At 37.4% G+C, this 14,252-nt stretch overlaps 1 protein-coding gene across 2 annotated transcripts in view; it reads right to left on the bottom strand.

Annotated features, from left to right (window-relative positions):
• Positions 1-3,160, bottom strand: part of pdzd2 (PDZ domain containing 2) — a 112,647-nt gene extending 109,487 nt beyond the window's left edge. For both annotated transcript variants that reach the window (XM_088911796.1, XM_088911797.1), the window contains exon 1: positions 2,827-3,160. The gene's annotated coding sequence lies outside the window, so the exon portion shown is untranslated. The remainder of the gene's footprint in view (positions 1-2,826) is intronic.
• Positions 3,161-14,252: the final 11,092 nt, after the last annotated feature.

Here is a 14,252-nt window from a genome sequence, read left to right as displayed (position 1 = left end):
AAGTCCTCACAGTGTCCTTTGCTGGTTCAAGCCACATAGATAGCCAAGCACTGAGTCACCAGAGGTGCACAGCTGTGTGCCAAAAATTAATGTTTAGCGAGTCATTGAGTGCCACCAGTCCTTTTAATTGCACAGGAGCAGAACACCAGCTACAAGCTCCCTAGCCATTAGCAGGGTTCTCAGCTTGGAGATGCACCAGCATAGCGGAGGACTACCCTACCGTCCAGGGCTATGACTGGCATAGCAATGGTTGGAACTGCAATGGTCTTCACGGCCTCTTGGTGGCAATCTCTCGGTCACATTGACTGCACTACTCTTCAGGGCAGGGCTGATTCAACACGGCTTGCACCCAGCCCTGTGCTCTGTGGTGAAACTGTACTCCTGGAGAGTCTCAAAACAGGAGCCTTCTGTCCTTCAGGTTTACAGAAGTCAACTAGCCAGCAGAGGAAGTCAAAGCTGGTCAGAGAAGATGGTCAAACTTGGCTGTGAGCACAACCCAGTTGTCTGGATACACTATACTTGTAGGCAGGTACACAGAGCTCATGCCCCTCTCTTTGAGTCTCTCACAGGTGTTAGGAGCATTATTCTAAATGGCCACATTCCTGGACCTAGAAACAAAGTGGTTTTGGTGTGAACTGTCGGTGCAAGTCCAACCTGCTAGTGTCCACACCTGAGATCAAGAAAGACCAATTACTCAGAGATGTGGCCCTCGTACATCTACCATCAATCCTGGGCAGCAGGTACAAGTCTCTGCAAATTCCTTCCTCTGTGCTTTTGTCTGCGCTGTGAACCTGAATTCCAAAATCCCCAGTGAGTCTTAAACAACTTCTGAATACTTCCAAAAGAAATTAAATATTTAATATTTCAAATATTTAAAAATTGCAAGGCTACACCAAAAGAAACTGAACTCAAATTTCAAAACTTCCTAAGCTTGTGAAAATGAAAAAGGAACTACCCTTAGGATCAAGTTTTTTTCCACGACTCACTTCCAAGTCTGTCTCACAATTCTCCCTCATCATGTATAGTCTAAATATTTTATTCAGGTTACAGTTTTTAGTGCATGTACTGGTCTAGTGATAACTGGAGCAGAAATATTAGCAGTTTCAAAGTTGTTACACACAGCTCACATTGTGGAAACAAGAATCAAGTATTTGTCCTATTTTCAAATTTGAATTAATACCTGCATTTTGTAAACTGGTAGGAGATAAATATGGATATTTCAACCACAAATTGCAATACATTGGATATTTCAAACTCAGGCATTTAAGGATTTGATATTAACAACAAATTAAATGGTGAGTCACCTATTCTGAAAACTGAAGCTGAATAGTAAATTATCGTGTACAACACTTTCACTATTATAGGACTATTCAGCTTCAAACTAAAAAAAAACCAGGATAACCAGTCAATGAGATTCATTAGAAATTAGTTAAGCAACTGTAACAAAAGTAAACAAGCAAGAAGCATAAAGTATACCACCAGTTTTTCCTTTTAGTTGTTATTTTCTGATAGTAGATTGTTTTTTTTTTATATAAAACAAATTAAAACCAACAGAATAATGTACCAACAGGAGAAACATTTATCAAGGCACAGACTTGACACTGTTTAGACCAAGTTATACAAGATAACAGTTAATGGCATAGTTTACTGTTTCATAGAACATTTAAAATGTTTTAAATCATCACATAAGATTGCATAGATTTTAAAGCACTGTGGGGGTAAATAAATAATTGAAGAAGCACTTGGATAGGAATGCCTGAAAATAGCTTCTTGTTGCTAGTGGAAGCACTGGTGGATGTGACACTGACACTTCCTCTTAGCCAGACCTCCCTTTACTAAGGCCTCAGCAAGTAACTGTTTATTGTAATGATATGGGGCAGTAGGTCTATCTTTTATCTTCAATCAATATAATCAACAAAGATTTCTGTTTTGTTTTTATTCTAGTCAACTCAGTAGTAGAAACAAAAATAAAACACTTACTTTCAACAACACTCTAATGTACAACACCACCCCAAAAAGTGATTGTAGTGTGTTTTTTAAATACAATCCTTCTGCTTTTACTTCTTTTAAAAGAACATTCATAACCTTAACCCCTGGGCTTAGAATTTTTCAATGATAAAAGAGTAGGTTTCAATGCAACCTTATATAATAATTCACACAAGATACCTGATTTTGCAAAAGGTTTCCTATCAGGCACATACAGAAAATGCACCTCCAAAAAGGAGTTTTTTTTAATGTTGTTAAATATTTGGTTTTAACTGATTAAAACTTTCTCCCGCTCATAACATACATTGGATAGTATTAATTCCGATGGCAGCCCGTATTCCACAAACAAGTGTTTAAGAAAACTAATCTGAAGCGATTAATCATCACCACCGCTTTTGGAAAGCAACAAAACAAAGTTGCAGGTTGGTGCAACATTTAAAGAAAACGTAAACACGTTAAATGTCATGTTAAATAACTAAATTACTTTCTCCCGAATCCACTCAAGAGAACGTGAAACTTCAAAAGAATCATCAACCGGATAAAAAAGAATAATGTAAAAATACCTTGCTCCGATTTAGAGTAATCTATCACTTCTCACCCCTAATTCAGGCATTTTCAGTACAGTCCCTTCGAATGCATCCAGTGAAATAAAGGTTTATAATATCTATTTACCGACACGTATCCATTTGATATATATAATACCCCAACTGTTTATATGCGAACGTGATAAGTAGTGCTGTAGAGCACGATTCAGAGGTTACTTGTATGCAAGTGGCAAATCTCGAACACACGCAAATTGTTATGCTGACCTGACAATAACGAAATCTTATTTTTCCCTACCTGCGTCTCTCATATGACCATGTTTCAGTCGGTCAACGAGCGTTTTCACTGCGTTTTCTCTAGCAGGCAGCTGGCACCCGGGGTTAATCTGGGTTGAGAAAGGCTTAGAATCCCAGAGGTCGTTAATTGGTCTAATCACCTGCTAGTGTTGAAATGTAGAAGAAATAGTTCTCTGCAGCTCCAAGATGAACTAAGTGTTACTGTCTCATGGAATATTCTAATTCACCCAAATGCAGATGGAGACAAATTGTGCGCATCCAGTGAGTTGTTCGGTGTACCGTAAGAGAATCGCCGGACACACTTTCTGTGTCCATCTATATTCCAGTGAGATACGAAAAGGTTTTGACATAATCTTCAAAGGAATTTTTCATTGTGGTACAACATTTAAAAGAAGCTCACAAGAATTCCTTATACGTTCCGTGCAAGACTTTTTTTAGGACTGACAGACCTCTCTGACTTTAGCGCGCAGCTGTTCTCTTCTGTGTAAATTCTCCTAAATTTAAGATCACTCGTCACATTCCTTTTTTATCACGTCCTACTACCAAAGGTTAACTCAATGATTTATCTCTAACTACTACTAGTGAGTTACTGAGTTTGCTCCGTCTGTCTGAACTGCTTTTGCGATTCCTCTCTTTCTTGGCAAATCCCACCCCTTTTCTCAACTTCAATCAATTGCTGCTCACTGTAGGCAGTATAAGAAAACAGTTCTTCGCCACCAAAACCCCGTAAACCAGCTGCAAAATATTTAGGAAATAGCCTGGATAGCTGAATTGTTTGTAACACGCCCACATCGAACATCCTGTTTAAAGCTAAATTAATGTGAAGGTTAAATTATGCAAAAAGACAGTGAACTAGATCCAAAAGCGGTTTATACATTTTAGTAACACAACATCTGATGAATAGTTGCGACTTACTGTATTAAGCAGTAATGCAGCACGGGCAGTATTGTGTGGTAATAGAAAAATAAATGGACCACAAAACCCATGGAAACAAAGGAAAAATGTAGAAAAATAGAAAAATACGAACAGAGAGGGTAAAATGTCTTCAAGTAAATAAACACAATTGTTGATTTATTTTTCATAAAGCATCCCCATAAATACGTATTACTGACATTTTCAGTCAGATCCGTGGACTCCTGGAGGTCCACAGTGACTACTCTGAGATCCCCAGAAACAAGGTGAAACTACTATTCTTCCCACCCAGCAATGGATAAAATGCTCTCATAGAGTGGATTACCTTTTCCACACTTAACAGAAGACCTGCTCAAATGCAGTTCTGCTCCTAATGTTTTAAGTAGGAGCATTATCAAGAATTACATATTTCAATTTGATTGCATATATCTGTGGGTTGGGAGTCAACGGTGATGCAGTGGTTAGCATTATTGCCTTGCAGCACTGGGGCCCTGGTTCATTTCTGTATCTGGGGTGCTTTCAGTGTGGAGTTTGTATGTTCTACTCCTAACTGACTTTCTGCTGGGTGCTCCTGTTTCCTCCCACAGTCCAAAGAAAACTGGTCGGTTAATTGGCTTCTGTGAAATTGGCCCTGGTGTGTGTGCCCTGTAATAGACTCTGCATCCTGTCCAGGGTGAACCCTGCCCTGCACCCGTTGTGTGCCAGGATAGGCTCTGGCTCCCCTGGGACCTTGAATTGGATGAAGCAGTTAGCAAATGGATGGATGGATTAGAGTGTATTACTGTATATCATAGGGTCTTTATTGGAAATTATTTCTTGACACAGGAATCCCCCTGTCAAAAAAGACTGAGAACTTGTATTTACTGTAGATGAATCTTTGAAAGTTCTCTCAGAAAAAATAGCCAAGATAGCTTTTCAAAACATATCTAACATATTCAGATGTCTCCTTTTTCAAAGCATAAAATTCTGTTAAATGTACTTTAACTTTACATACTTTAACTAGTACATAGTGTGTGTGATGTATGCACGTTACTATGCAGAAATGCAGAAACCAACAGAGAGGTCTTGCAAAAATCAGGAACAGTTACTATTTAAAAACTGCAAAGCTACTGAGAAAAGTTTTGATAAGGAAATGTAAATGCTTTTTCATGCACTTTCAAAATTATTTGGAACATAATGAGACTGAGTAAAGACAATATTTTCACACTCCTGTACTGTACAGTGGATTCTCCCATGTATTGATAGATTGTTCAAACTATTTTACACTACAATGCACTTCCAAGAAGAATGCCACTCTGGGTATTACCAGAATGCTCATACAGTAAGTGGTTTCACGATACTTACCATTGGACTTTAGAATGATCTCTGAACTTGAAGAGGCGTGTTCAATAATGCCAAATATGATAAGGAAATTCACATTCCTTGAATTGCCAATTTCTCAGCTGTGTGCCACAAGGAAACACTATTTCTGAACTGCTTCCTAGGGATTAAATATATGTTCATGAAAGCAGCTGTGGTGAACCCAGCTGCATCGATTTAAGCAACACCTTTTTTTAAAATCAAAAGTACTGGTAGGTGAAGTCACTGTACAGTATTTAAGTTTCAAAGTTAAACTCATGCTTTGGAAAGCCTTTTGGAGCACTACCAAACTAAAAGCAACACTATATTTAGCAAACCTACTGTATACTATGTGGAGGATTATGTACTGTACTGTGAGCACAAGTACTGTACACTGCCCTCTATCCCAAAATGTCTTAACTGCAGGTTTTCAATCCATAGACTGCTTTAACATGAGACAACTACCAGTAAGAGGCTTGTTTTCTAGCACAAAGGTCCTTTGTTGTTTGTTACAGATGCTTTGCATTTTGTAGACTGGACATGCGTCTTACCATTCACACATAAAATGTAGATAACAATTAATGGAAAAACCCAGACAACAAGGTTTTTGTGAATATGTATCAGCCACTGGCCTAATTAGGTACTTGAATGGCACATAGAACTTATTAAAATAATATGGGAACAAAGACATTGCTTGGAGGTTTCTTACATTTTTAATTACGCATCATGGCAGAGGAAAGACTGGACAAGTTTTTCTTCAGTTTAATTTATAAAATAAACAGCAAATCATTCGAAGTTCTATTTTTTATTTAAAAATTAAAATACACACCAAGGACATAAGGAATAATGTAAACTAAGTGCAATTCCTGTATTTTTGTGTGGCCTTCATTTTTGTACTTGCTGTTATACACCAGGATACCCAGGATTAATCATATTTATCTCAGAACTATATTCTGTATAAGATACAGAAATTGAAAAGTCATACTAGAATGTTGTAAGGGAGTGAAGTGAAGGGGCTACAGTTTGTTTAGCCTGCCATTGAATATTACTAGTAAACACTCTGAGCATTTTCAAAACATATAGAAGATAATTCCTATTCCTATCATATTTTTTTAATAAAATTTACAGTTTACTTAAAAGCAACAGAACAACTTGGAAGGCTGAAATATATAAACACATATACAGTACTGTATACTGCACCTGAAGAAGGCTCCACAGCCGAAACGTTGTGTTTTCTTTCTTCTCTTTTCAGCATGGAATAAACCTATTACTTGTACCTTTACAGTAGTGTATATATTTGAAAAGATATATGCGCATTTCCAGAATAAGAATGAATATAATAACTGAAAGACTTCGATAATTGCTTCAGGCTATTACTCATTCTTTTACAGCTTACTGTTGAAGGAATGAAACAAGTACAGTATCACAAAGCTGAAGAAACATTACAGTAAAGAAAACCCCAAATTTTATTCCCAAAGAAGCATTTATCTGGATAGGTCTAGGGAAAATACGTTTAGTCAAGCCCTAACAGGCAAAAATGCTGTGCTTGAGTCATCTCCCTTCATGATCATTATACTTTTCCTTTCCCACGGCTTGGTTGTGGATTAATTTTCTTTAGATTGGAGGCATGAGTATCAACAGGTGTGCCCAAGAGGCTAAAATCGTATCTTTATAAAGACAAAGCAAACCTGTATTGTGTATGGTGTCTTTTTTCGGTGGAGAATAGAAGAAATACTGTAGTGCAGATACAATAGAAGGCTTTTTTCTGTGATAATGATCCCACCAATTCAGAGAAAACTGTTTCTTACAGCCCAATCCATGTGTATAAAGAGGCACTGCTACTTACAATGCATCATTCCATCCCATATTTGTAAACCTTTAACTCTTTTGGTTTAAGCACCTGTATGTTGTCCTAAAAGCAGTCATCTATTTGTCATCGTACACTGCCAAGTGTAGTTTTAATTTTCTGGTTGAGAGGATCTGTTCTGTACATGCGGACAGAAGTGTGCCATCCTCATACGAAGCCTGCCATATCCTTCTTATGTGCTAGCATATCTCCATAAATTGTTCATGTTCTAGAGAGTGGTTACTTTTAAATATTTTACGGGCCCAAACATGTGATTTGTATACCTGCAAATCTATTCTTAATCTGAAGAAAGTAAACCGCATAACAAGTCCAGCAAAGAGATACCAGAATTCAATTTAAATGCCATTTTGGACATATGAGATTTGAACAAATGAACACCTTCAAACCATGTTGACAAGATTCTGAACTGTGAAGTCTGTTAGCAGCCAGAATTCCCTTTTCACTGCAGTCAATTCTTTTGTCCTTTTAAAAACTGCAGTATGCCCTTTTAAACAAAGTATTATCTTCAAAATGGTGGCACGGTGGCAAAGTGGTTAGCATTGATGCCTCACACTGCTGGGTTCAATTCCACACCTGGAGTGCTGTCTGTGTAGAGTTTGCATGTGTTCCCCATGTATGTGTGGGTTTCCTCCAATACCTTCCATCTTAAATTTGCTGTGTGCCCATGTCCACCAGATGTAATTTTAGTCAATAATATATTGTTGCATCATGTGACATTTACATTTCTTTATGTATCACAAAGGTTTCCACTCTCTGAAAAATAAAAATGGCCATTCTGATCATTATGATGGATCTGCCACCAACACTGATAGAATACACAACATACTGTACATGTCAAGGAAGTCCTCTCCATTTTGTATCTATGTGATAAAAAATTTGGTCTCTGCTTTGGAAACCAATTATTGACCCATCATGCCAAATGATGATGCTTCAATTTGTGATTTCTCCCAGGAGGAGGCTTGTCCTTTGGACTACATCCAGTAATGTCCTGCTTGTTAAGTTTTCTATTCTGGCATGAACTAAAGTCCTATATTCTGCTAAGTAATTTTGTAGTTCTTACAGACGTCTTGAATATTTCTTGCCCTTCCAGATCTTATATTTCACATCCCACATCTGGGTAAGGTCTTGGATATACCTCTTTCCCTCAATTAATATTTCTTTCCTTCCAAATGTTTTTGCCACATTTGTATAATTGTGCATAACGTGTGTTGATGTAACATTATAACTTGGCTCTGAGATGTCTGGTCTTGGCCAGCATGAGCATATTTATTCTGAAATTCATAGAACTTTCTTGGCATAACGTTATGGGAGTTGCTGCTGCTGTATGTTAGTTAATTGGATAATATGTGGTTTGTGTGACTGACTACCTACAGTACCCTTTATTAAATGATTGAATATGAATGTAAACCATGACATTGCGTGGATATTTCTATATATGCTTAATATCACTTTTTGCTATGCAATTTTGTTTGCTTTTTTATTATACCTCTTTTTATTAAATATAAAACAACTCTAAACTGTATAATACTGCCCATTCTCTTTTTCATAGTATTGATGCAGATAAATATTTTTGCATTTTATTATATGTTATTTTCAATTTTAATACAGTGTGGTTAAAATAAAATATTGCTATAAATGGGAGAAAGGTAGTAATATTGATCAATTATTAGTTATTTGATCATTTGGATCTAAATCCTTATAATACACACCAGATACCACATAATAACTAAACTTAAATTCACAAAACCCCCTGCAAAATCTGAATCAGCACAACTTGATACAGACCACATCAGGTTTTCCTTGTAAATTGTGTAATTAGAAATATTCAAATTATCACCTAACCTTTAATATAATTCACACCTTTAGGCTATGCAATGATAGTGCTTCAGTTTTAGGTATCATCTTATCATCATGTACTGCCACCTTGTGGAGAGCCATTAAACATTTAAATAATTGTCAGTGAAATGTCGTTTTCAATGTGTCACTATTTAATAAATCACTGTGTACTACACATAGGACTTTGCTAAAAGGTAAAACCTTTGGATTAGGAAAAAATGAAAAAAATGGCATACACCAAAATTCATACACCAGAGGAAAATTAGTTTTACAAAATGTAAAATATTAAATGGCTAAGCATAACAACCAACAACAGACAGCAGGATATAAAAAGGAAAATTAATTTAATATTGATAATTTAAGTAGGTAGCTCCACCTACTTGGTAGGCTTCAAATGAACAAGTAAAGGTTTATTCCATGCTGAAAAGAGAAGAAAAACAACGTTTTGGCTGTGGATATTTCTTTAGGCATGTGAATATTAATAATAATTTATTGTATTTATATAATAAATACATCTAGGAGGGAAACACTATACATTGTGAGGGAAAACCACCAAGACAGTTTTCATTGCAGTGAAAATACTAGGACTTGGACTGCAATTCACCCCTTAACACTGTGTGAATCTTGGAAGCCAGACGAATGCTTGGGAGCAGGTTAGATAAAGAAAGAGCAGATCTGAGAGTACTATCAAAAACATGCGCATTTGAAAGGAAATTCAGAGGCCTTTAAAAAGAAAGGCCCGAAATTCATTATGGAAAAAGCTACAAAACATATACTGTACACTGTGGTAGAACACATCCGCCTAGCGACAATAGTCCTAGATAAATGCCAAGTGCCACAAATTCAAGAAGATAGGCCATATTGCAGTCCTCTGTCATGTTGGTGTGGTTAAAACAGTAACTGCAAGCAAACAGAATAGAACTAAAGCAAACAAATGTTTATTCCAATTCTCAGTCACATACATGAGAGATACTAACAAACTTTGGATAGTAGAATTAATCATTTAAGTGTGACTTTCAGGATAGAGGTTAGAAAAGAGAATAGCATTCTACTTCTAATGTGCTTTGGCCTGAACGATCTGTCCCAGCTTTACAGTAAAACTGCAATATCTGGGAACAGCTCTTGTCCTTACACACTACGAAATGAGAAATGACCAGCTTTCATTGTATGTGATTAGTGGAACATCAGTGGACAATTGGCTTGGATGAGGCACAGCTACATCAATGGGCCTAGTATGTCAAGCTGAAAAAGTTCATAGTAAAAATCTTGTGCTGGCCAGCACAGATGAATGCTTTGCTCCTATGGTGCCAGTTCCAAAACAAAATAGGACAATTTGAAGCTGCGTTGTTTGTTAACAAAACAGTACTGTGAGGAAAGTACAGTATGATCGTCCAACATTCAATTACATCCTCCTGAAGTTAGCTTACAGTACAGTGGATGGCTGGATGCTGCAAGTGGAGTTTGGCAAACTCTGCTGGAAGAGGATTGTGCCAAACTGACATTTATAACTCAGTTTGGAAGGTATCACAAGCCTCCATTTGGTATAACCTTTTCACCAAATATCTTTCAAAGGTAAACGACAGACAAAAATGCAGAAACTGGCACCCACAGATGGCCCAGAAAGTAGTGGAGCTGCAGTCTCCAGAGAACATTTCAGAATTATGCAGGGTACTAGGCCTGATACACTACTTTGGATTGGTCCTACTCAATGTGTTAGATATCAGAAAACCCCTTAATGCACTGATGAAGAGTAATGCAAATAGGAAATAGACATTATAACAAGAGAAAGCTTTTGAAAAAGTAAAACATGCGATTTCAGAGGCCCCAGGCTAAGCTTTTTATGACAACACAAAGACTCCTGTCAGTGCTTGATACAAGACTTACTACAGAACCACAATGGACAATGCTATGGCTCCAGAACCCTCACACATGCAGAAAAAGAAAATTCACTCAAAAATAAGTTAATTAACAGCAGAGACAAAGATTACCAAATACTCCTGTAAGTGCTGAGATACAACTTAGAAGCAGAATACCTGTTGGGGAAGACACTAGTCATAACAGACACATTGTCAAGATGGGACACCCTCTATCTGTGGTCCAGCTTGAAGTAGTCAAATTGAGTGAGGAGATCTAGTTGCATAAGAAAGCAACACACACCACCCACACAGGCCCTAAGCAAACTTTAGTTGGTACAGCAATGAAAGTTAGGATCCAAAACTGCAGATTGTGATCCACTTTGTCAAAGTCTCTGGATGGCCAAAATATACATGAAAAGAATTACTTAGGCTTACTTCATTCAGGAATTGTCCCTCCGAATCAAGAGGACTTCTGGTGCAGCCAAATAACAGTCCCAAGCTGTTTGCACCACAGAGGTTCCCAAGGTATTACCAAGTGCAAGGAAAAACATACAGTAACCGAGTGTCTGGTGGTCTGGTATTGAATAGGATATAGAAAACCAGCTAGTGGTCTGTACAAGGCAACTGAAGAGAAGGAGACATTGATGACACGTTGACAAAGGAAGCATAAGTGATACTTCTCTGCTGCCATTGACTACTTCCCTAGATATTTAGAATTCTCAAACGTCACCAAGTGACGAACGGTGATGTCTAGATCAAAGAATGCTTGCTTTCTGGCCACAAACAAATGTCATCTTTGTTCACATGAAAGGCATTTGCAGAGCTTGACAGAACATTATGAATTGCATTATAACATTTTAATATCATTGTAAAAAAAGCCAATTGGGAAGCAGAATTAGCATTCCATACTGCCAAAATGATTCTGGGTGAAACTGGCTTGATTTGTCTTGATTTATTATTTACAGAGCTACTCGTAACATCTCTTGCATAATGTCCATTTATAAGTTTGTTGTAGATCCTTGTTTAGCCCTTATTTGCAAACTGAGTTCTTTATTGCCTTTTTTTTAATCTTTACCATGCATACTCTTCACTAGACTTAAAGGATATACATTCCACACGTCCTCTTATATAAATAAGAAGGTAACCGAAATGGGGGCAACCTATCTCTCAGTGACATCACTCCAAGCCTGAGGGGACCAAGGAAATCAACTCAACACATTCCTACCCTCTCTGGTAGATGCGCTAACAATTGTGCCCCAATGCCTGGGGAATCCAGCTGGTGATATGACACAGGCTCAAACCTGCAATATTTCTGGCCATAGAGCCCATCCTACGGCGAGGGATTAACACTGCTTACTGATTGAGACACTCAGGTGCGCCAAACCTACATATTTTAAGAGATCTATCCAAAATGAAAATAAAGACAAGACCCGTCCTTCTGATTTGTCATTTTATCTTTGATGGCACACATTTTCTGAAAAAGGACCTATATTATCACACAATATTTACACAACGTTTCTGTTGAGAGCTCTGGATTTCTACCTCACTATTCAGCTGTCTCTTTTTTTATAGAAATCAAAAGAAACATGGCTGGTCTCTAATCACAGTAAAGCCCAGCTTAAAAGGCATTTAATTTGCCAGCTCAAACTGGACATTCAGCAACCAGACAGTAATATCCTTCAATCCGGATTTCACAGTTTATTCCATCCTAATGCTTTATTCTGTCTGCAGGTGGACAAGCCAGGATTTGTGTTTATTTTTTGTTCTGGAATTCATTGTTTTTTATTTCAGTGTTACTGTATGTGAGAAGTGCTGAGAGCTCATCTAGCAAGAAGGTGATGAGGAGGAAGGAAACTTTACGTTTTTATCTTGATTCTGTTGATGATGGAAAATTTGATTTTTACAGCCATGACAGAGGATTTTACTAACCTAAATCTTTTAAATCCCAAAGTTATTTTATTCACATAAAAGGCTCTAAAAATAAGTTTCATTCACTATAATGTTTGTGTGTTTGTTTTGTGGAAGGAGGAGGGGATTTCCGAATAATCCTTCATTTATAAAACAATAGGTAATTCAAGAAGGAAGTCGTAATATTTCAAAACATCGAGAACCAAGAGGCTCCATTTGTCTGCTGCATTCATTATAAGACTTAGGAAATAATTTGAAAAGGTCATATTTCCATATTTTTCTAATGACTGCAAATCCTTGTCTCTTTTGAAGTATCAGTGAATTAAGATGATAGAAGAGTGTTTAAAAAGTATGAAATAATAATTATAATAATATATTAGAGTACATTTCAAAAGAAAGAACATATACCCAGGAGTAGTGTATTCACAGAATTTTCTAGTGTATTCCTAATTTTCTTGCTAAATTCCCTTAACTTGGCTTTAGTATGTGTTCCTCTGGAGCTGTAAAGCAACCCCAACAATGATAAGGTATGCACCCAATGAAGGATTTGAGAATATTTTAGAGATTCTCCTCTTTTGCTTTTTTTCACAAAATGCTGTAGCTGTCTAGTGGCTCATTCCAGACATGTTCATCTACAAGTGTTGGCAACCTGCTTTAAACCAGTTTTAAAAGGTCAAATAAGGAGAAAATGAATGCTTCCCTGGTAAGCTAGAGCAGTTATACTACCTGGACCAAAAGTAGGACCCAGTGCTTTAATTCACAACTGTTCTATTTTCTAACTGCTTCTTCCAATTCAGGATCCCTGGGAGTCAGTGCCTATCCTGGCATGCAATGGATGCAAGGCAGGTATACCTTGGACAGGATGCCAGTCCACTACTGGGCACACATAGACATGCAGCCATTCATACCTGGGCCACTTTTCCCAGTTAACCTACCAGAATGTCTGTGGACTGTGGGAGGAAATCAGAGCACACAGAAGAAACCCACATGAACTTGGAGAGAACATACAAACTCCACACAGATAGTACCCCAGGTCTAGAACTGAAACCAGGGCCTCAGTGCTGTGAGGAAGCAATGCTAACCACTGTACCCCTGTGCCTCCCTCACAACGATCCCTCCTCTGCTATTATGCTACCACAGGTGACCAGACTGACTAGAACCTAGTGAGGGTGATGACATGTTGCACAGTACATGCACAAATCATTAAGAATGTTCCAGAAACACACCTGTAACGTTCTATATTGCTAAGAGAAATACTAAATTAACCAAATTCTGAAAACTAACCACAGCACAAATTCTATATCATTCTTTACACCAAAGGATCCCATCTTCAGTCCTACAAGTCACAATCAAACATGTTTCCTGTGTTTCAGATAAACAGACCTACAGACATGCATCTTAAATTAATTAAAACGTTTTCTAAAAAAAAAAATCTGGGTAACCATGATTTCCAACACAGGGCATCTATAACATTTTGTACTACAAGTTAAAAAAATGGATGTTTGAAAGACAAAATGTCCTGCATATTGTCTAAGTCTTTAATTTCCTCTACAATGTACAATGCTTGCTAGTGGTCCTCTTTTGGTATGCTCTATGAACTTTACCAATTTAAAAACTATACCAGAACCTGCATCATTGACATCAATCAGAATGAGCAGTGGTTCTGACACAGCCCTTGAGGTACTCTACTAACTGCTTAATGAACTTAAA

Source organism: Atractosteus spatula, chromosome 3 (assembly GCF_055471065.1).
Source record: "Atractosteus spatula isolate fAtrSpa1 chromosome 3, fAtrSpa1.hap1, whole genome shotgun sequence".
Classification (NCBI taxonomy): domain Eukaryota; kingdom Metazoa; phylum Chordata; class Actinopteri; order Semionotiformes; family Lepisosteidae; genus Atractosteus; species Atractosteus spatula.
The sequence above is the reverse complement of the archived record's forward strand: the minus strand, read 5'-3'. Positions and strand labels throughout refer to the sequence as shown.